The sequence below is a fragment of the Coenobita brevimanus genome, chromosome 116 (assembly GCF_032717465.1).
Source record: "Coenobita brevimanus isolate Jiangsu-jjx chromosome 116, ASM3271746v2, whole genome shotgun sequence".
NCBI classification, from domain to species: domain Eukaryota; kingdom Metazoa; phylum Arthropoda; class Malacostraca; order Decapoda; family Coenobitidae; genus Coenobita; species Coenobita brevimanus.
Window position 1 is genome coordinate 51,242,617 of NC_137069.1, and position 23,911 is coordinate 51,266,527.

The 23,911-nt window shown below is 40.6% G+C and overlaps 1 non-coding gene across 1 annotated transcript; it reads right to left on the reverse strand.

Moving 5' to 3' along the window:
* Window positions 1-10,570: 10,570 nt before the first annotated feature.
* LOC145418842 (5S ribosomal RNA) lies at window positions 10,571-10,689 on the reverse strand. The gene has a single exon (XR_013900747.1). It is a non-coding gene; the product is annotated as a 5S ribosomal RNA (ribosomal RNA).
* Between the last annotated feature and the right edge of the window lie 13,222 nt (window positions 10,690-23,911).

Consider the following 23,911-nt stretch of genomic DNA (forward strand, 5'->3'; position numbering starts at 1 on the left):
CTATGACGCCTTTAATATATCTTGATGCCAACTGACCAATTTTATTTAGCTTAACAGAATGTTCACGCTGAAGAAGTTAGACGGCTTAAACCCTCACTAACTACTTCAGCACGACAGATCTTCCAGAATTTGAGTAAAATTGTCTGACAGAATGAGAAATAAATCTTAGGAGCCGTTCTGGCAAATAATTGTAGTTCATTAACTACCAGAGATCTCTCATAGGTTGTGCATAGAGGTATCCCCTGAGGTGAATAAAGCCGTATGGTTATAGCAAGAACAAGATACAAAAGATGTCTTTGTCAAACTGTATATAATCGCTCAGGGGAAGGATGGCTGGAACAGAAGTTACGCTGGTGTCTGTAAGGGTTAATCACTGAATCCATCTAGTGTGATGGAATATTTTGAAAAATATCACATTTGAGAGGAAAAGGATATGGCCTGCATAAATTTTTTTTTTTTCCCATTTTAACTATGCCCTAAAGTTTTAACCACTAAAGCCCGGAGGTGGATCTTACATATCACTCACTGTACCAAAGGATATTTGCAAAAATGGCATTTTCAAACTGTGATATCTCACCAACTGCACCATACAGAACATAAACAAAAAAAAATCACCAATTCGTTGTCTCTTCATTGCAGGTGTTACCAGGTGTTTAGGCAGATGCACAGTGAAGCGTGGAGGTGAAGAACAAAAGCCACTTTTGGAATAAAGGCGAGGCTATGTCCCGACGAGTGAGCCGGTCCATAGCTAGAGCATGGCGTCAAGATGAGGTGTTGTACACACGCACAGGTAGGTGGAGTCATGCTGACGTCAGCGGGTGGCAAAATCCTCCTCCCTGCTTCGAAATGCATACCTGAGAATGCAGTAATGCTTCTTTATAGTCTATTTATTTCCATTCTGAGTGGTTATGTAGCTTCCTAGCAATGAAGATGATAGTAAATGTTTTCTAATCTTATACTCCTTTAGCCCTTAAACGGCGGGCTACTTTCCGATTTTACATCCGTATGGGGCGGGTTATTTTGGAATAAAGTGCTATGAAATCAGGCAACACATGCATAAAGGGATCGGAATAGCTGAAAAAACAATGAATTTGATGTAACTTCAAATTGCGCTCTAGTTGGATGATGATGAGAGGTGAGTGAGAGGGGTAGTGGCGCGTCAAGGTCACTCTCAGTGGCAAGCGACTGACAACAGGTGGGCAGAGAGTTTTGTCTTCTGCTCTTATTTTGTAACAGCAGTCTAAAATATATTAATTAAACATCATGTACATTGTTCTGTGTCTTCATGGAGCACTTTGAACACTACACACTATATATCAAAATTTTTATCCTACGTCTGTAAAGTTATAATTTTTCGTATGCAAATATTATGTACAACTGTTCATATTACCACAACTGTTCACACTAATATGTTTCAGTGTGTGGTATTCTGTGAAGCAATCGATACAGAGACCCACATAACACTCCTGGCATATAGTAGGCCCATGGGATAGGAATGCGTTCCGGAACGTCGACCGCCCTTTCCTTGACGAACGTCAACCGCCTTTTGGGGGTTAATAGTGCGGATATGTGGTTGTGCAGAAAGTTTGATTTATCGAGATTTATTACAGCTTCTGCATGGTTGCTAGCAATTTTAAAATGACTAAGGGATTAAGATTTTTTTTTTTAATAAGAGTTATATGCTAAGGACTTTTGGGTCAATGCTGTGGCACAGTTGCTGTCAAACCATTTTGGGGAGTCTGATCGTTTAGTGAGCTGTTGACTGTGTACTAACGATTCCATACCAGCTTGTATTAAGTCATTAGTGTGGAACTGGGCAGAACTAATGTCACTGGAGAAGAAATAGTACCATAGAATATCAGCAAGATAATATCTAAATCCATCCTAGTTTACCCTATAAAATAGCAGTCTGGCCACTCTGACAGGTTCAGAGCGGGAAGGTTTGGGGGAACTGACTAATGAGGGTTTGGTGAGATTGTGATCGGCGGATCCAAGTGGTGACAGTACTTCCATCCTGTACTGATCTGAATTATTTGTCAGGAATAGGGCCAAGAGATAGGCATTATGGTCAGGATTATCTGGTATTCTGGTTGGCTGTTTTGCTGATTGCGAGTTGTTTGCAGAATCGTCTGCAAACAACTCGCATTCAAAACCAGTATCGTTAATCCTGGCAGAATGCAATAACCATTCTATATTACAGGCATTAAACTCACCCTAAACAATGATCTCAGTGGTAAGGGTTAGGTTAATGTTACTCAACTGTGTGGATATGGAGTCAAATACACTGGGTTCTGAAGAAGCATTGGGGGAGTGATAAACTGCACAGATATATTTGATAATATTTATATAATTCAGTTCATATAGTGAATAATCAAAATTAGCTGGTGACGTCCAAAACAGTGTCAACTGCAAATTTAGAATTGATATAACAACAGGTGCCACCTTTGTTACGGAAGTTTGTGAAGAGATCGTAACCACGAAAACAAAATGGGGATATGTCACTAAAGGCGGAGATTTGGGGTTCTACGAGGAACAGGGCTGGAAGGGATATTGATTGGAGGAAAAGTGAACGGGATTCAGACTGGTATTAAGACCATGGGTATTAATGAAATATAAGGCTGAAGTTGTGCTTCTTCGCAGACGAGCTGAACAGTGTTGCAGCAACCGCTGTTGGCACAGTAGTTTGATTGCGACCTCGAGGACCCCTTGCCGTCAGCCATGCTCTGTCAGTGGTGGCAATCCGAGATACCATCGAAATTGCTGACTTTAATGCAGCGGCAATTGCTAAGGGGGGTTGGAAGTAGAAGGTGCGATAGGTAATGTGCATGTAGTGTTGTGTAGGCAGTTGGAGGTACAGGAATTATAAGGGTTTGATGGCCTACTCTTTGTGTTAACGAAAAAACTGAAAATGCTCAGCAAAGGGAAATGGTCAAGAGCAGGTCCTGTGGGCCGGTGAAATTGGAGCTCCAGCTCTCCCTGTCACCAGCTTGCCATCCACCTCGGGAGTACCGCCCTGTTCGGCTGGTGCTACAGTCTACTTATACCCAGGTGCACTAGTCTATGCTGACCACAACATACGGGAACATTTGCAAGGCATTCGATTCAGAAGCTTTTGCTGTGAAAGAGAGCAAAAAGTGAAAAAAATAACACAGTGGGCAAAAAAGTGAGGTGGTAGTGCTAGAAAAAAAAAAAAAAAAGAAAGAAACTGTGCCAAAAGAAGCCTGCAGTCAAGGTACATCACTCTTGAACATTTAAAGTCTCTATCTCGGACTGTATTGGAATGCCAGCTTTCTAGATCTTAAAAACAAAATTGGTATCTACAGTATCAGTAAGGACTCCATAGAACGTGGCGTTCTTGATAATAATATCTAGAACACCGTAAAATTGCACAATTGTCACGAGTTGGTGAGATTCAGTATTTAAATAAACTCGTGACATTGAACTTTGGTGGGAAACCATGAATTCTAGTGGAATCCCAGTATCACTCAGTTAACCGTCCCCGTATTCACCCGATCGGGAGTGGTTTCAGGACATTTTTCACTGTTTCATAAGTGATCGTCCTTGTGCACGACATTAGCACCTCCGCTGAGTGATTTATTATGGGCGTGTATCGCTCACTCCTAGCCATTACCAGCTAGCGGCTGGCCTCAGCCCTCACCCCGCTTGTTTGAATTCAATCAGGATTTGAGCGTCGTGGAAGCAGGTTCGATTGGGCCGGAGCAGCGTGTGTGGCAGTGTCCTTCCTCAGCCGACGCCCAGTTTCCGCTGCCGCCATTGTCCAGTTCCTGAATTCCCAACTAGCGTGAATTGGCGAGAGGTTCAGCGAGGTAGCTTCTTTCCTCAGCAACGACGCCCAGTTCCCACTTAGCCCACTCTCTGACCAGTATTTTTCTTTCATATTTTCCTAGGTATAAGTTTAGCTTTTGAGTAAGCGAGTGTGTTTTCCTTATTTTGAATTCATTTTGAAACATGTAATGTAATTTTAACTCATTGTAATCAATAAATTAACAGTTCTTTTTCTTGAGCTTAATGTAATGTAAACTCGTGTTTTCTCCACATTAAGCTTATTTCACTTATAGCTCCTAGTTTGCATAAACTCTTTGCATTATTCTTAACTGGTACTTAGGGCAGTCCTTTTGTATTAAGCTTAAAATCCGTTGTGCAACCAGGAGTTAATGCACCAACAAGAACCTGTTTATCATTAATAGCATTAGTTATTGATTGTCAGGGGTGGAGTCACTTTCTCCAGAGGCCAACAGTACTAATAAACAGCACATGTGAGTAATTAGTCTCTGCTGTGTACTGTTGAGAAAGTTTATGAATTCTCGTCCTTAGAGAATCGGCGAAGTAAGCCGGCTTGAAGTAATCATTGCTTGATTTTCACAAGTCAGTTCTTTGTCCCTGTTCTCAAGTATTTTGAATATTATTCTTTAATATTACACACTCTCAAAAAAAACCGTGACAACAATGAGAATTTTGATAATGATAAACTTCCCATAGCCTACCAGAAGCCGATTTATAAAGGGATCTTGAGGTCAAGGTGCATGTCACCTTAGGTCATCTCAGTCATATGTCCACCAAATTGGATGGCTTTAGTTTTAACCCTTCATGGATAACATAATGACATCCGGAATATCTGGAAATGTCTAAATTTATTACCCCAGGCAAGGTAAAGGTCACTGATCTTGTGCATGTCACCATAGGTCACAACGGTCTATATGTCCAAGTTTTGTGGTTCTAGGTACCGTGTAATCCTTCATGGAATATTAGGTGACATCCGGAATATCCGGAAAAAAAAAAAATGACCCCAGGCAAGGTCAAGTTCACTTGTCTTATGCATGTCTTCTTAAGTCATCACAATCTATAAGCCCAAGAAGTTTGGTGGCTTTAGCTTTAATCCTTCATGGATAATTAGGTGACTTCCAGAATATCTGGAAAAGTCCAAATTTTTTTTACCCCAGGCGATCTCAGGGAATAACCAACCGATTAGAGCCATACTCCCCTCGGGACTGAGTCCGCCTTAAGGCTACTGTGTCGTAAAAATTCAACATCAAGCTTGTGCTGTTCTTGGGATAGCATGGCTGACATACTGAGTTCTGGACAATATCCGGAGATCCGGTTGAAGGACTGCTACCATATTTGACCAATGAAGCGGGCAACTGTCCGACTAAGTTGACCAAGTTTGAAGGATCTTGGCCAAATAGCCTTTGAAATATCGCGATTTTAAAATAAGTAAATGTAATTTTCATATTCACAAAAACAAGAAAGCATCCCACTGGGATGTGAGAAATTTTATTAATCTATCTATCTATCTATCTATTGCCAGACGCCTCAATCCCGTTTGGGGTGGCCACAAACAAATCGCCTTCAAGTCGCCCTGTCACCTGCCATTTCACTGCCCTGCTCCCAACTCACACCCCCCTCTCTCATATACCTCTCCACCCCATCCCTCCATCTCATCCTCGGCCTCCCCCTCCCTCTTCCCCCCTCCACCTCACTCACATACACTCTCTTCGTCAGTCTTTCACCCTCCATCCTCTCCACATTGCCAAACCACCTCAGTGTGTTCCTCATAACGCTTCCTATCACATCCACATCCACACCACAACGCTCCTTTATATCCTCATTCGTCAGCCTGTCTCTCCACGTGACTCCACAGGCTCCTCTTAAATAATTCGTTTCCACTGCTCTCACTCTTGACTTGTGTCCTTCCAACAATGTCCAAGCTTCACTTCCGTACGTTAGAGTTGGTATCACAATACTGTCATGTAGTAACTTTTTCACTTCCATGCTCACTTCCCTATTTCTTATCAATGCTTTCAAGGAACCAGCAACATTTCTTCCCTGCTGTACCCTTTCAAGCACTTCACCCTCCAAACCTCCATCCTTACTCATCACACTACCCAAATACTGAAACGTACTCACATTTTCCAATTCCTCACCATCCAACCTCGCTGTACATTCACTAACTTCACCTCTCCCAAAGACCATCACTTTACTCTTCCCTACATTCACCTTTAGATTCCGTTTCTTACACACTCTCTCAAACTCATCCACCAAGCCTTGCAGCTCCCCTTCGTCTTCACTCAACAACACAGTATCATCTGCAAACAACAGTACAGGGAGTTTCCAAACACTATCCTCTCTCACCAGGGACACTCCAACATCCACTACCCTACCTTGTACCTCTTTTATTACCCCATCCATGTACAGATTGAACAACCATGGAGACATGACACATCCCTGTTTCAAACCAACTTTCGAAGAGAAAAATTCACTTAGTTCACCATCCACACGCACTGCAGCCTTCGCATCATCGTACATACTCTTCACAGCATTCAACAACTTTCCGATTATTATCAGTGGGATGGGTTGGATCCTGAAACAGTGAAAAGGAAACCAGAGCAGTAAGGGATATATTACTAGAATAACGAGGAGAACTGAGTCATACCTCAACTTAGATTTCATTTAAAGTCATACATCCTCTTCACAGGTGAAAAATGCACACTTGTGCATTTCACCTGTTTAATATACGCTTGCATCACCTGTGTTGTAGAGCTATTATCTCGACTGACAAGATAGAAAAAGCGATATATAAGAAAACAAGAACTTTCCTGCTGATCAGCGATTTCATACAGTATAATAGAAGCTGGCGCATCATATACGGTAAATCATATTGTATGATGACGTCCTACATTACATTATATTCATGCTACCTGTCTGAGTTATATATCAATGACCATCTTTAATTCAGGGGTAAATTATAGTATTCACTCTACTTCGAGGAGTATCATCCAGTCTGAATAAGGTCGTCTTTAGATACCACAAATATATTAAAAAGTTTTTCATCATTGTTGAGGTGATAAAACAATCTTAGTAGTAAAACGTTCTAATTCTTATGTAGGTGGCAGGTGCTAATAGCGTTTTCATGATGACGTCGCCTTGTGTGTTCAATACTAGCTGTCATCAGAGGATTTTAGGTTAGAACTCTCTCGATGAAAGGAGTTAAAACGATTCCATATTCCAAGTCTTCCACTATGAAAGGCAAGAAATACAAAGAGATTAAAACAATCTAACGTATAATGTACGCGAGAGAGAGAGAGAGAGAGAGAGAGAGAGAGAGAGATGGTAATTCTAGGCAAAAAATGCTATATCAAAATGTGTCTAAATCTCAACCGTTACGGAGCTATAGTTGCTGGTACCACATGGGCAAATTATGAGGGAGAACAGATTCGCCTATAAGGCCATCAGAACTTGTAGCTTCGTAATGGCTGAGATCTGAATACCTGTTGATATAATATTACATCCTTACAATTCTCTCACCTGTCATGTCCCAGTCTCTGTCTCTGCCCTTTCCTCCCGGGACACCCTGAATGTAAATAAATAAATAAATAAATAAATTTATCTATCTATCTATTTATGTATGTATCTATCTATCTATCTATCTATATATATATATATATATATATATCTATATCCATATATATATATATATATATATATATATATATATATATATATATATATATATATATATAATTCATTCATTGCCTTTCGCGGCATTTGCTCTAATTTTCGCTCTATTGAGCACCACCTCTCCTCCTCTAAACCTCACCTTCTTTTTCTAACGAAGACTCAGCTGTCTGAGGCAACTGACAGCAAACCCTTTTCTGTATCCTCCTACTTTCTCTATACTCATTTCAAAGCCAAAGGTGGCTGTTGTGTATGTATACGCAACGACTTATCTTGCTCTCGTGTTCCTGAACTCGATTCTTCTGAATTCTCTACACTCTGGCTTCGGCTTTCCTGTCATTCTCTGACTAAATATATCTGTGCTGTTTACTTATCCCCTAATTCTACTGACTATCAAAAATTCTTCGACTATCTTACTTCTACGATGGAACACATTCTATCCATTTCTCCTTTCTCTGAAATCTCCATTCTAGATTTCAATGTTCACCACCACCTATGGCTCTCCTCTCCTTTCACGGATCCACCTGGTGAACAAGCCTACATCTTTTCTATCCTCAATGACCTAGAGCAGCTTGTACAGCACCCTACCCGTATCCCTGACCGCCTTGGAGAAAGCCCCAACATACTTGACCTCTTCCTCACAACTAATCCTTCTGCTTACTCTGTTAATCTTTTCTCTCCGTTGGGCTCCTCCGATCACAACCTTATTACCTTAACCTGTCCTATCACTCCGGTATGGCCTGTGGACCCTCCAGGGAAACGTCTTCTGTGGCATTTTGGAGCCGCGGACTGGGAGGCCCTCAGGCAGTACTTCTTTGATTTTCCCTGGAATGATTATTGCTTCCATGGCCGGGAGCCACCTGAGTGTGCCTTGCGCATTACGGAGGTTATTCTCTCGAGCATGGAAGCATACATTCCTTTCTCATATCCTTTGACTAACGCAAGAAAGCCTTGGTTTAATCATGCTTGTTCTTATGCTGTCCGCAACAAGGAGAGGGCGTACAAAAGGTACCAGAGCCAACCCACCCCTGAATCACATCATCTTTACGTTTCTGCCCGGAATCGTGCCAAGTCTGTTCTTCGCTCTGCTAAAAATAATTTCATCCATACTAAATGCTCTCAACTCTCCAACTCGAATTCTTCCCGCTCCTTCTGGCACCTTGCCGAAAATCTTTCTAACAACTTTACCTCATCATCCTTCCCTCCTCTTTTCTACTCTGATGGTTCTGTAGCTATTTCTTCTACTGATAAAGCAGATCTCTTCGCACAGATTTCTTCTCCAATTCCACCTTAGACGACTCCGGTGCTGTTCCTCCATCTCTTCCCCCCTCTGACTTCCTCATGGCTGACATTAAAATTTCTTCAGTTGATGTATTTTCTGCCATTACTGGCCTCAGTACTAACAAGGCATATGGGCCTGATTGGGTCCCTCCTGTTGTTCTCAAGAACTGTGTTTCTGTGCTTACACCCTGCCTAGGCAAACTCTTTCACCTTTGTCTGTCAACTTGTACCTTTCCTTCTTGCTGGAAGTTTGCTCTCATTCAGCCAGTCCCAAAGAAGGGTGACCACTCCCAACCCTCCAACTATCGTCCAATTCCTTTAATGTCCTGTATTTCAAAAGTTTTCGAGTCAATTCTCAATAGAAAAATGTTAAGGCATCTTTCCTATCACAACCTTCTTTCCGATCGTTAGTATGGGTTCCGTCAGGGACGCTACACTGGCGATCTTCTCACCTACCTTTCAGACTCTTGGTCATCCTCCTTTTGGTACTTTGGCGAAAGCTTTGCCATTGCACTTGACATCTCAAAGGCTTTCGATCGAGTCTGGCATAAATCTTTCATTTCCAAACTGCCCTCCTACGGTTTCTATCCTTCTATCTGTGCCTTCATCGTTAGCTTCCTTTCTGGTCGTTCTATAGCCGCTGTTGTAGACGGCCATCGTTCTTCTCCTAGATCTATCAACAGTGGTGTTCCTCAGGGCTCTGTCCTATCACCTACTCTCTTCCTTTTATTCATCAATGATCTTCTAAGCTGTACATCTAACCCTATCCACTCATACGCTGATGACTCCAACCTTCCCCTTTCCATTCGGTTCCCGCAACGCCCATCTCAACAGTTACTTCAACAAACAAGGGATGAGGCTATGGCACACCTAATGTCTGACTTGGCTTGTATCTCTGACTGGGGTATAAATAATATGGTTGTTTTTAATGCATCTAAGACTCAGTTCTTACAACTATCAACCCGACAAAATATTCCACAGGTATACTCACTAATGTTTAATAATGTTCAGCTTAATCCTGCATCATCCTTGAACATGCTTGGGGTTTCATTTACTCGGGACTTATCTTGGAAAGATCATATTATATCTCTTGTAAAATCTGCTTCCAAGAGATTGTGAGTGCTAAGCCGACTCCGCTCTTTCTTTACCCCTGCACAATTGTTGACTCTATACAAGGGGTTTTATCCATCCCTGTGTGGAGTACAACTCTCATGTGTGGGGAGGCTCCCCACATACAGTTCTTCTCAATAGGGTGGAGTCAAAGGCTTTTCGTCTCATTAACTCTCCTTCTCTTACTGACTCCCTTCAACCACTCTCTCTTCGCCGCACTGTTGCATCTTTATCTCTTTTCTATCGCTACTTTAATGGTCACTGCTCCTCTGAACTGTCTGCTTGCATTCCTCCACCTCTACGACGGGTGCGTAGCACCCGTCTGGCAGCAAACTCTCATCCCTTTTCTGTCCAACTCTCTAATGCAAGAGTTAACTGTTACTCCCAGTCTTTCATTTATACAACAGGTCAGCTCTGGAACTGTCTCCCTCTGTCTGTATTTCCTGCTGCCTATGATCTCCAGTCTTTCAAACGCAGAGTGTCCAGGCATCTCAAAATGATCGGATCTTGAATTTGGCTCTCTATTGTATTTTGTTTTTCTCTTTTAGGGAACTGTAACTGCGGGCTCATGGCCTTTGGTTCCTTCTTCCTCGCATAAAAAAAAAAGGACGCCATGTATCCCAAACGGGGTGGCCAAGGGCTTAGAGTTAATTGTTTTACAGGGAGGGGCACTAATCCTCCACCAACCCCTCTTGACACGTAGAGATGCCAACAGCATCTGGTGTTCCCAGGTGGTCACCCATCCAAGTACTAACCAGACCCAACGTTGCTTAACTTCGCTGATCGGATGGGAAGCGGTGTACTCAACGTGGTATGGCCGTTGGCATATTAACCACCACCAATGCCACAATCAATTTACCCATCATCATCATCATCAGAAGCAGCAGCAGCAGCACCAGGAACAACAATAACAGTAGCAACACGAAGACTTTAACACAGTTCATGCTAAAACATCGTTTGTGTTTGGTGAAGAATCAGGAAAACTGAAGCACGGTGCCGCAGAACTGCCAACAGGGGCCAGTGACATGAACGATGCATCTGACTTTTTTTTTTGTGAGGAAGAAGGAACCAAAGGCTGCGAACCGGCAAAATTGTTCCTTCCAAGAGAAAAACAAAATACAAGACAGAGCCAAATTCAAGATCCAATCATTTCGAGATGCCGGCACACTGCATTTGAAAGACTGGAGATTATAGGAAGCAGGAAATACAGACAGAGGGAGACAGTTCCAGAGTTTACCTGTTGCATAAATGAAGGACTGGGAGTAACGGTTAACTCTTGCATTAGAGAGTTGGACAGAAAAGGGATGAGAGTTTGCTGCTAGACGGGTGCTGCGTGCCCGTCGTAGAGGTGGAGGAATGCATGCAGACAGTTCAGAGGAGCAATGACCATTGAAGTAGCGATAGAAAAGAGATAAAGATGCAACAGTGCGGCAAAGAGATAGAGGTTGAAGGGAGTCAGTAAGAGAAGGAAAGTTAATGAGACGAAAGTCCATTGACTCCACCCTATTGAGAAGAGCTGTATGTGGGGAGCCTCTCCACACACGAAAGTTGTACTCCACACAGGGGCGGATAAAACCCCTGTATAGAGTCAACAATTGTGCAGGGATAAAGAAGGAACGGAGTCGGCTTAGTACACCTAATCTCTTTGAAGCAGATTTTACAAGAGATGTAATGTGATCTTTCCAAGATAAGTCCTCAGTAAATGAAACCCCAAGCATGTTCAAGGATGATGCAGGATTAAGCCGAATATTATTAAACGTTAGTGGGTACTCCTGTGGAAGATTTTGTCGGGTTGAAAGGTGTAAGAACTGAGTTTTTGATGCATTAAAAACAACCAGATTGTTTTTACCCCAGTCAGAGATATTGAGCCAAGTCAGACATTAGGTGTGCCATAGCCTCATTCCTTGTTTGTGCATTACCACAACTATCAAAATTCTCATCTTCACCTCTCTCTCTCTCTCTCTCTCTCTCTCTCTCTCTCTCTCTCTCTTGTTCTCATTGCGTTCGTGATACATAAAAGACTGATTTTACTGCAGAGGCTTGTAGATTTTTCTCTTACATTGTGAGTAGTAGATCGAGGCTAGCATCTTCCACTCACTTGATGTAGTGCTGCTTGCTTCTTCCACCTTAACCATTTCTTTTCTGTGTCTGTCCCAATCTCTTCCTCTTTATAACATCTTGTCATGTGTTTGAGCTCGTGGAATGTAGGCATGTGGATGAAGTATTAATGTGGAGTGTGTTGGTACGCATTCAAAGAGCTGGAGTGACAGGTAACACTGCACTCGGTAAGAGCAGAAAGCTGGTAAGTGCAGGAGGAGGAGGAGAAGGGCGGATGAGAGAAGCCTGAGAAGTGTGAAAGAAAAATAAAGAAGATAGGGAAGTAGAAGGGAGAAGAAAAGATGTGAAGTAAAACTTAAGACAGCGATAGGAAAGCGAAAGTTTGGTGCCTAATAAGGAAATGGGAGAATATATAAACAGGAAGAAGAGGGGGAAAGTTTGAGAGTAAAGCTGAGAAAAGAGAGGAAGAAGGGAATTTGTATGGAAACAGAAAAAAGGTTGAGGCGGAAAGTAAAAGGGAGGTATTAGGAGATGAAATGGAACTAGTGATTAAATAAGAAGAGAAGAGGAAGGTAAAGACGTATGAGAGGATGTGGAGGAGGAGAAGGATGAGGATGAGGATGAGGACGAGAAGGAAAAGAAGGAGGAGGTGGAGGAAAAGTAGGAGGAGGAGGAGGAGGAGGAGGAAGGAAGAATAATGAATGGATAACAAGGTAAGGAAATGGAGAAGGAAAGATGTATTAGGAAGCAGAGGAAAGTTAAAGACTAGGAAAGGAGGAGGCGGAAAGAGAGAGGACTGAGATTATATAAAGACTAAAGAAAAGGGGGGAAAGTAAGAAAAAAGTTCGATATGAGGTGGCAGAGAATGAGGAAGAAAATAGATGGGAAGGAGGATTCGGAGGTGGAGAAGGAATGAAGATGATTATAAGGGGAGGAAATACGAGTATGTGGGAAGAAACTTGATTAAAAAAAAAATGTAGATGCACTAACGAAAGTAGATCATGATGCAGTGCAGAACTCATATATAAAAATAAGAGGAAGATAAAGAAACAAACGAAAAAAAATCATGTACGAGGCACGGTAGAAGATGAAGTAAAATAGATAATTCTGGCAGAGAAATAGAAATAAAGACATTGTCATGAAAGGAAGGAGAATCAAGAGATAGAAGTCAATCAACCAAGATTTTATTTTATCGTATTCTTATTTCTAGGTAGTTTTTAGTGAGCTTCGAAGGAACTTTTCGGAAAGAAGTTGTTTAATACAGCCCTTCATCTATGCCTTCCTTCATCAGCTGAGAGAACCAAGGGAAAAAAATTAAAAGACCTCCTCCTGCTGAAGGGCTCATGAAGGAAGAAAAGAAAGAGGAGGAAAAATTACGGGAAAGGACACCAGAGAAGTGAATGATTTCAAGATCGATTAAAATGCAAGATAAGATAAAGATAAAATAGGACATAAAGGCCAATAAAAGCAATGAAGAAAGAAGAACAGGACAGAAAAAGGATGACAGGGGAAAGAAGTAGGTACTTAGATGCATGTCATGTAATAATTAACATTTAGGTGCCTGCAACTCATGAATAATAGTGTTTGCGTTTGGCTGCAGTAGAATCCGAGAATTGTCCTGCTAATGAGAGGGGAAAAAAAAAAGACAGGCTTGTTTTCACATGACGTCACATACATTGCTTTCCCACCATCAACTGGTTTCTTATTACCTTCCAGCCATATCATACTCCCTTCTTCCCCCTCATCAAGGGAGAAAAAAAATGCAGCAGATCAATCAACATATCAGATCTGTTCGACGCTATTCCATTACCCACTTTCGGAGAGAGAGAGAGAGAGAGAGAGAGAGAGAGAGAGAGAGAGAGAGAGAGGGGGAGAGAGCATATAAATTAGGAGACAGTGAAAGAGACAGGTTTGTCCAAGTTATTGCCTCTCATCCTCATTACACCAGATAATTATCTTAATGAACTGGGGCGAATTAATTGCCATAATCTACCCTAATTGTACGTAATCATTTTTTTAATGTCAAATATTTCTCAGTAGATTGCACATGGTGGGACGGAGAGAGAGAGAGAGAGAGAGAGAGAGAGAGAGAGAGAGAGAGAGAGAGAGAGAGAGAGATTATATAGGAATTACAGATAACAGGACGCCTCTTGGCCCATGACAAGGTTATAATTTCTAAAAAAGGCTAACCATAGTGTAAAGGAAAAAAGAGAGGAAAGAGGAAGGTTCTCCGTGAGCCACTACATCATCCAGTAAAATCAGCAGGGATAAGAGAGAAAGGAAAAAAAATCCATGCTTATTAGAATGAACAAGCATGGAAATTTTACAGGAGATGCAAAAGAGGGACGACTATGCACTGAGTTAAATCTGTTCTATAGTCCTGTAAAAGAAAGAGGGTACACAGTCGCCGAACGTTCTCATTAATAATCAAATGTCTTGCAGTTGTCAGCATGCACTTATGTCACAAAATAAACAAGACTCACTTATATATATATTCACAAATATTTGACTGATTAATTTTAAACGTGTGAATAGTTTTTCCACTAACCACTGTTAATGATAGATTATTCCATTGTTCCAATATCTGTACATTAAAGTTAATTTCACCAATATCAACACTGAATCTCGTATTTTTAGTGTCACTTTATTTCTTCTAGTCACGGTATCATTCTGTACTTCGAACAAATTATCGTATCTAATTCGTCTAATTTATTTAAAAATTTTATTGGTCGTTACGGCTCCTCCGGGTCTTGGCATTTTTGAGAAAATTAGTTCCTTTAATCGCTCGTAAATACTGCAGCGATGGAATCATTTCTGTGGTTCTGTGTCGTTCTCTCAATATCTCTTGTCTCTCTTTGTCCATTGTGAGATTTGGGGATCAGTGCTGCAAGCAGCATTCTAGGTGTAGTATAGCTAATGAAGTATAGTTTTTACACGTTACACTGAGTGTTTTATGATCAAAGATTTTGCGATGAAGCAGAGCATTTTGTTTGCCTTGTATTTGACTGTTATACACCTGTTTAAGATTTTGAGGTCGTTACCAATAATTACTCCTGGTACCATCCCGACCTGTACATCCATCAATCTGGTACTGAACATGCAATATTCATATCTAAGTTTTTTTTTTTTTTTTTTCTCACCAAACTGCATTACCTTACATACTAATATACCAACCTTAAATTTAATCTGCCATTTATCCTCGAATTTATTAACTTATCCACGTCGTTTTCTTTTGACTCACAGTCAGCTGTCGTACTTTCTTTGCCTCCAATAATCTTGTCATCTGCAAATTTCGCTACCTTCGACGAGTCCATTTACTTAAACATAGATTTATATTTTGAAAAGAATAGTCCTAGAACTAACACGAGGAACTCTGCTTGTTACTTTTAGCCAGTTTGATGATTTATCCTTTATCACAACACACTGCTTGTGACTGTTACAAAATCACTAATCCATGAACAAAATTTGCTAACGAGGCTGTAGACTTTTAATTTTCTTGTAGTCTTAGATTAGGGACCTTATCAAATGTTTTCTGGAATTCTAGGTAGATGACATCCTATGGCATTTTTGCAGCCCATTTATATATATGCTTGTTAAAAATTCAAAAAGATTTGTACGATATGATATATTATTACGAAACTCATGCTGTTAATCTGCTATAGGATTATGCTTATTGGGGAACACAGTAAATTATCTCTGGCACTTTGTTAAAAAAAAAAAAAAAAAGCAGTACGTATGTTAGGTTATGGGGCGGTAATTTATGGTGTATTATTCATCACCATTTCTGAAGGTAGGTTATATATTAGTCAGCTTCCATTGATTAGGCATTCGACCTTCATATAAACTTTTATTAAATATTTTTGTTGTAGGAAAGGTTATGCGTTTGTAATATTCATGCGTATGCGAGGTGTCTGGCCTGAGCTAGTTGATTTTGGGGGGTCAGTTTTTTAAGATAATTTAACACTTCATGTCCTATCACTAGGTCGATTGATAGCTTATGTTCTGGTCCTGAGAAAGCTGAATGTGGACTGTGAGTGTTAAGACTATTTTGTTTCATGAAAACTCTGTGAAACAAATTGTTTGGAGTTGATTCTATTATTTAGTTATCATGGATGAGATCATCTTCCAAGTTTAGTAGAGACTCTATGCAAAATTTTACATTTTTCATGCTTCTCATAATTAAAATGACAAAATAATTTCGGGTTTGACTTACTGTATTTTCATGGGTGTCTCACATTTTGATCTCAAAGGAGTTTTCATACATTGCTGCTACAGTTTGAAACAGGCGGTAATGTCATCGTCATTTCCTTTTCATTTGTATTTTTGTACGATTTCTATCTTGAGACCGAGAATATTTTTTTAGTATTCCTCAACAACCTGACTGGTCTGTTATATCTTAGACTGTGATGGTCTTTCTGGAAGGACTGTGGGTGCAGCTGAGATGCACATTCCGGAAGACTGCATGAATGTTCGTATTTTTCATGTTCGATTGTTCCTGCCTAATGCTTGAGTTTGTTTGCTCAGTAGATCAGGTTAGAACCTTCCCAGGCTGCAGGAGGCATTACACCAGTCAGACTGCCACTGACTACCATCGAGTGAGGATAATATCCTGTCCTTTCAATTACCGCCTAACCAGGCAGGAAGCACCCTCTGCTGCCTGAGTGGCACCACATATCACCAAGTTACAACTCTGACAGTGTAGCCTACCCTGCCTTTCTCTACACTACCCTGCAACTCCCTACTGTACTAGGCCTTTTCCTACCCTACACTGATTTTCCCTGGCACTCTTTGCCTTTCACTGGCAAGCTTTGCCTTTCCCTACCTGCAGCTACCTCATCAACTCGCTTTTCCCAACCGTAACTTGTGTTACTTCCCCGTCCCACACTGCCACAGGCTCCAACAGCAGTAGTTCAGTACAGGAAGGATTTTGTCCAGTGAGTCTTCCTAGAGGCAGCCTTTAGGTGTACAGTACACAGGATCAGCTCAGGCGTCGTGAATAAACACTGACTTCTTAAATTTCACTGTCTTTATTTTCCAAATAATTACACTGAATGCTTTCAAACTTTACTTCACTGTTCTCACAAGCACTGGAGCTATACAAACAGCAGAAAAACTGGCAACTCTGACTTGTACCAGAGCTGGCTACCGTAAACATAGGGAATCAGCGCGAAACTTCGAGACTACCTAACTACCAAATCCGGCTTCTTAACACTTGTATCTCCTTACTCTACAGTACCATGCCTTTCCATACCTTACTCTGCCTTTCCCTGCCATGTCCTGGTATTCCTTACCTTTCCAAGCCCCCTCGCCATGCCATGAATTTCTTGCCCTTCCCTGCCTTTCTTCTTGCAGAGAGCACATGAACACTTCGGGAGATGGTGCAAATATGAGTAAAGACCCTGTTGGAAGCAATGGCAAGTGATATAGCATTGCATTACATACTAGTGAAAGTGAAATTGACCTTTGCTACAAAGCCATTATGATTTGCTATGGATATATAGTACCCTCGCGTCCAAGAATGTAATATTATGTCACCTGAGGGTCCCGTCTTGGACGAGAAACGTCTTGGACCAACACAAGGCCTTATGGAAAAAGTTAATATTGTCACAGAATCTTCGAGAATGCCCCTAAAAACATCAACCTAGAACTATTTTGGCACCACAACAAATTTCCTCACCTTGAAAGTCTGTGTTTCTGAGCTTGTTATCTCCAGCTTAGTAGCTCAATTATATCCAGCTTAGCCGCCTGAGGTAGATGGCGGCGATTCAAGGGGTTAGCAGACAAATTTTCTAAAACAGCGAAAGGAGGGCAGACATATCTTTGATATCCTGGTGTATGTTGTACAATGGACTCTTCTCTGTAATGCAGCATTTGGGAAGCGTGAACTCCATAAGGATTCTGGGAAGATCAGTGCCCTCCCAAAATTAAAACCATCAGAAATAGGGGAAAGTGAGCACATGGATTTCAAGACAACTTTTCATGTCAGCTCTCCTTGTTTCTTGATAATGTCTTCCACTATATAGTTTTCCACCATATTTTTAGGGGATGTACACTCCCACCAGAAAGTATGGGTGCAGAATATGTTAAATATTATGACACACGGAACAAAGCAAACTGGAAATTGCGGCTCTGTCCTCCCACACACAGGCATCCCAGACGATAGACGACTGCAATATCAGATATGACTCTTGTGTCCTTCATAATGTGTAGGAAATGGCCGTATATGTTATAATATATACAGGTGTTAACGGGCTGTCAGTGCTGCATGGTCGAATCATTCCGGATGGCATCGGACCCACAGTGCACCGATACTTTCTGGTGCGACTGTACCTTCCATCACCTAAAGAAAGTTTCTCAGTAGAGAAATTAGGGTAGATATGGCTTTCATATCTGTGTACATTTTGTACAATAGACTCTAATATGCAAGGAGATACTTGGGGAGGGTGATTCCTCCCCCCCCCATTCTGATGATTCCTTGGTATCAACCCTCTCCCAAATATATAAACTATCAGAAATAGGAGAACGATTTGAGTAATAGCTTCCAGATAAGTTCGTCTGTTTACTCCTCAGGTCTTCAGCTATATACAGTTTCCTACCCATGATTTTCATGGGGGCCTTCCCTCACCATATTAAACATTCAGAAATAGCGAAAGACCGCTATATGTGGCTTTGGTATGTTAGAACACGCTGTACAGTGAACTCTCATCCGTTATGCGATATTTAGAGGGTGTAACTCTTCCCTCCCTCTCCCCAGTGATCCATGAGGAGTCAGAACCATTCCAAAAATAAAACGATATAAAATATGGGATGATGACCATATTGGCTTCAAAGAAAATGGCCTACATATCGCAGGATTTGGTATGCAATTTCCATATTTTCTCGAAATGCACTGAAAGAAACTGCACATCTACTTAATTATTATTATTATTATTGTTATTACTATTATTTCTAAAAAAAAAATAAAAAAAAATAATAATAATAATAATAATAACTGTAATAATAATAATAATAATAATAACTGTAATAATAATAATAATAATAATAATAACTGTAATAATAATAATAATAATAATAATAATAATAATTATTATTATTATTATTATTATTATTATTATTATGATGATGATGATGATGATGATGATGATTATTATTATTATTACTGGCAGTAGCAGTAAGTAGTAGTAGTTGTAGTAGTAGTGGTAGTAGTAGTAGTAGTCGTAGTAGTAGTGTTAGTAGCAGAACCAAATAATCGTGTTTTTGTTGTGCTCTGTGTGTGTGTGTGTGTGTGTGTGTGTGTGTGTGTGTGTGTGTGTGTGTGTGTGTGTGTGTGTGTGTGTGTGTGTGTGTGTGTGTTCTTTATTATGTGATTGACTAGCTGTATTAAAAAAAAAACATGGATATGACACGAGTCGCTAAACAGTGCTATAGAAAGGAAACAGAATCGCAGTATTGTAACATTCTATCAATGATTTAAGACCAGTAATCTAAAAAACGTCGAATTTCTCGGCCGAGGTATGAGTACTGTACTTAACAATAGCCAGCCTCAGTGCATGAGAATATGAACCCAAAGCAATCACTGTAATAGAGACAGCGAAGATGTGCGAAGGGCTGCATTTTACCTACTCATTGTATTAAAAAAAAAATATATATATATCATGATATCTGTGATCTCCATACGAAAAATGCAGCAGCAAGATTTAACAGATCAAAAATGGCATGGTGGCAATATTAAGAGAGCCGGAAGTTACAAAATCTGCCCCTCCTTCTAAACCCCACCCCACTTAGGCTTCCACTTTACCTTCCACTCCACTCCCCAGCTTCCACCTGTTGAGCTTGCTCCACACGCCTGGCTGGCTACCCCTCTCTCTCTCTCTCTCTCTCTCTCTCTCTCTCTCTCTCTCTCTCTCTCTCTCTCTCTCTCCGTATTATTCTACATTATATTGTCAACTTGTGTTTCTCAAAACTACTAAAGCCAGTTGCATTACTGTTAGTTTCACAATAATACACTGATCATGAGTAGTGGTGGTTCAGAAGTTACTTCTATTGTCTCTTTAAATTCTGTACCTTCAGTCTGGGTTCGAGCTTCGAACCTAGTCGTAGCGGACCTTTATAGCAGGTGTTGATGCTACTGTAGTGCCGTATATCCTCCTATACACTGCAGCTTATGTTTGCACCTTGTTATGTTATGTTGATCATATTAGCCAACAGAGTTTTGACACGCAATATATCAATGTTTCTTTCGGCAGACTCACTAACCCCGTGTGGGGTGGCGACATACGAATCTCCTCCATGTTATCCTGTTCTCTGCCGTCTGGCTACCGTCTCTCAAACTCACACGCCATTCTCTCATAAACCTCTTCACTCCATCCTTCTATCTCATTCTTGGTCTCCCTCCCCTTCCTCCTCTCTACTTCAGTCATACACACACTCTTCGTCATCCTTTCATTCCCCAATCTCTCCACATGGAGAAACATCTCAAAGTATATTTGGAAATGTTTTCTAGTACATCCACGACATCACAGCGCTTAAACTTTCCCATGCACTGCACTCACCGTACTTCTGAATAATTAATGGACAGCATGTGAGGCTAATTCTGTCCATCATCCGTTTCCGAGATTTTGTTCTGCAGTGAAACCCATACTGACTGATAAAGATTCAAAAACTGTAGAATACCCCCTTAAGCCAGAGGAAGTATTGTTTTATTCTTGGTACAGTAACTTCAGACTATATGATCAGCTGAGGAGAAACTTTATGAACTGGAGGCATTTGCCTTCATAAATGTAGGTATGAGGGCCCTTTCATGATCTGAATAAAATCGTTTTAAAACTGCAAGAATAATTTAAGCAATACATGGACGAAATCAAAAGGGTTAATTACCTCCGCCAAGGAGGTTATGTTTTTGCCCACGTTTGTCTGTTTGTACGTCTGTCTGTTAGCAGATTTACTCAAGTTTAGTACGAATTTTGGTGAAATTTCGTGGAACGGTGGGCCATGGGGCAAAGAAGAATTATTAAATTTTGCGGCGGATTCGAATCCGGAATATCCTGCACAGTATCTTCAGAGGTTCTGAATAAATTTGAATGAAATGTTGTTGAAAGGTGGACCGTAGACCAAGAAAGACTTAAGTTTTGCCGCGGATTCAGATCCTTTTTAATGGCACCGGCGGAGGTACGCGCTGTCTTATTGCTTTTTAGTAATATTTTCCGAAACTTTCATTACAATTTTACCAACGCGTAATTTTTCAGGATGTAAGAAATCTTAACAATATTACTCTTGAATCCACCAGATGATTATATTCAACTTTGATGTAATTTCTCCATCCATTCTTCTATCATCCAATCCTACGTTGCCCCATGAGAAGCGTAGGAGCCCGGGGCTGGGCAAGTTGGTCCTGACATTTAAGATGAGAGTGACCAGCCTCACTCTTCCCTGAGTGGCATTACGTGAACAATAAACCCCAGCCACCCCTTGGATATAAACTTTCACCTGCTCAATCCGATTGGAGCGCCGTAATTATCCACTAAACCGCCAGGCTCCAAAATGTGGTTATATGGTTACCACCCAGCATAGTAAATGGTTTCCTGGTGTACAGGAAACCATTTGGCTTGTCACTCAGTGCAGAGTCACCCACAGGCAGAAGGAAGTGGAAAGAATGAAGGAACAAAAGACAGAGGAATGAGGAAAGAATGAAGGAGAGAAAGACAGAAGATGATGGAAGGGAAGAAGGATGGAGGAGAGGAGAGGAATGACACCCGAGAGCAGCACTACATCGAGTGAGTGATGTAATTTGTAATCGTGTAATTAAGAATGTGCCTGTTTCACTCCTTGCATTATTGCATTTCTGTAATTAAAAATAAATATTAAGCACACTACTTGTACGCATTCCGAACACTCTTAAAACCATTGGTCAGTTCTCTACGGTGATGCCTTCTACATGCTATTTTCGATAAGGTACTCGTGAAGGAAGCCATGCCGTGGTGGCACAGATAAAGCCGGATGGTTCCGGTTCCTGGTTATAAAAACGCTGGCAGCTCCTTTCCTACCGTTTGCAGGGAGGATGGTGGACAGCAGGAACAACATGCATCAACCTGCAGTCCGTCAGGTTCACATGCAGATGTGTTTAGGGTTCCAGCAACAACAACACCAATAGCTGCGACGTTATTCAGCCTAACAGAATGATACCGAGGAAAATCATTAATGTAATATTAGAAAGCACTCAGAGAACGAATACCTCCGCTAATGCCATTACCATTACAAAGAATCCGGATCAGGATCCGCCCCAAAATTTAATAATTTTCTTCTTGGTCCATGGCCCACCCTTCCACAAAATTTTATTGAAATTCTTTGAGAAATATTGGAGATATTGTGCGGGATATTCTGGATCAGCCTCCAAGTTTATTTTTTTGTTCCTTAGCCCATGGACCACCCTTCCACAAAATTTCATCAAAATCCGTTGATAACTTTATGAGTAATCCTACTAACAGATCCGTGGACATAAGATCCGGATCCGGTTTCTGATTCACCCCCAAATTTTATCAATTCTTTTTCTGGTGCACTGCCCACTTTTCCACATAATTTCATTTGAATTCATTGAGAACATTTGTTGATGTTGTGCGGGATACTCCGGATTCGGGTACGGATCTGCCCCAAATTTTAATAATTTCTTGCTTGGCCTATGGCTCACCCTTCCACAAAATTTCATCAAAATCCGTTCTTACCTTTTTGAGTAGTCTGCTGACTAACAAACATACCGGTATAAAGAAACAAACAAATGCCAGCCAAAACATAAGCACCTTGGCGGAGGTAATAATACACTATACCAAGAGGTTAACGGAAGCTACTTTTCTCAGTAAAAATTAATCGGCTGATGGCACTAGAAACAAAAGTAAAATATATCATCATAAAAACGAAAAGTATTGTCAGGCTATGCATAATTATATAAAACTGTTCATTAAGATGAGTCGACTGATTTTTAAATTTTTGTTTTGTTCTCTCTTGACGATTTCATCAGCACTGGGGAGACATTTAATACAAAAGATTTTAGATACAACCTCCATTATCTTATTCTTCAAATTGGAATGCTTTACCCGGATGAAAATCAGAAGCTTGAAGTAAACTGCAGATAAGTTGCTGAGATAAAGGGAATAACCTAATTGGCAAATGAATTAAGCCAACAACTACTCTAAGAGCAAGACATTTTATTTTTTTTAATTCATCCTGCTATTTATCAGATTATCTTATTAATATCATGAGGACGGTCTTCACAAAGTACGGGTTAATACACGATTCAGCATATGCAAGTCCACCATAGTGCAAAGTTTTAAACAGAATTACCTCATTCAAAGAGAGCAAGGAGACAATATAAAAAACTTCCACTGAGTGACCTGGTCAATTATCTTACAAACGTTTCACTATTATAGCCATTTCATTCAAATCCACCAAATAGAGTAGAAGTTAAAGCACACACACACACACACACACACACACACACACACACACACAGCCTGAGCACAGGACAATGGTATAGGGCACGTTGCCGAAACTATATCATCTTGCTTCTCACGATTGATAATGAATTTCTCTAATTTCATTCAGTCTGGGAGAGAATTTATGAACTGGATGTTTTACAGATAACTTTCGACGATTCTTTCAGTAACAGGCGATTTTTCAGTTTTGAAAAATAATTGGAGAACGCAAGAAAATATATATACTGTATATATATCATGACGTTATCGCACCAGAGAAGTTAAGGTTAAGTACATTCTACATTACAAAATACAGAGAAAGATAAATAAAAGTAAATGTTATTCCTTTCAGCAGGATGAAGTATTGATCATTTTAAGCAAGACAGTCACAGACAATATTATTCAAATTCGGGATGGGCTCCACCTATAAAGTTATTAATGAAGGTTCTACATTTAACCAATCCATGTCAGAAAGTTTCTATATAGGCGAAAATTGTTTTAAAGAGCTAGAATATACTCAAGGA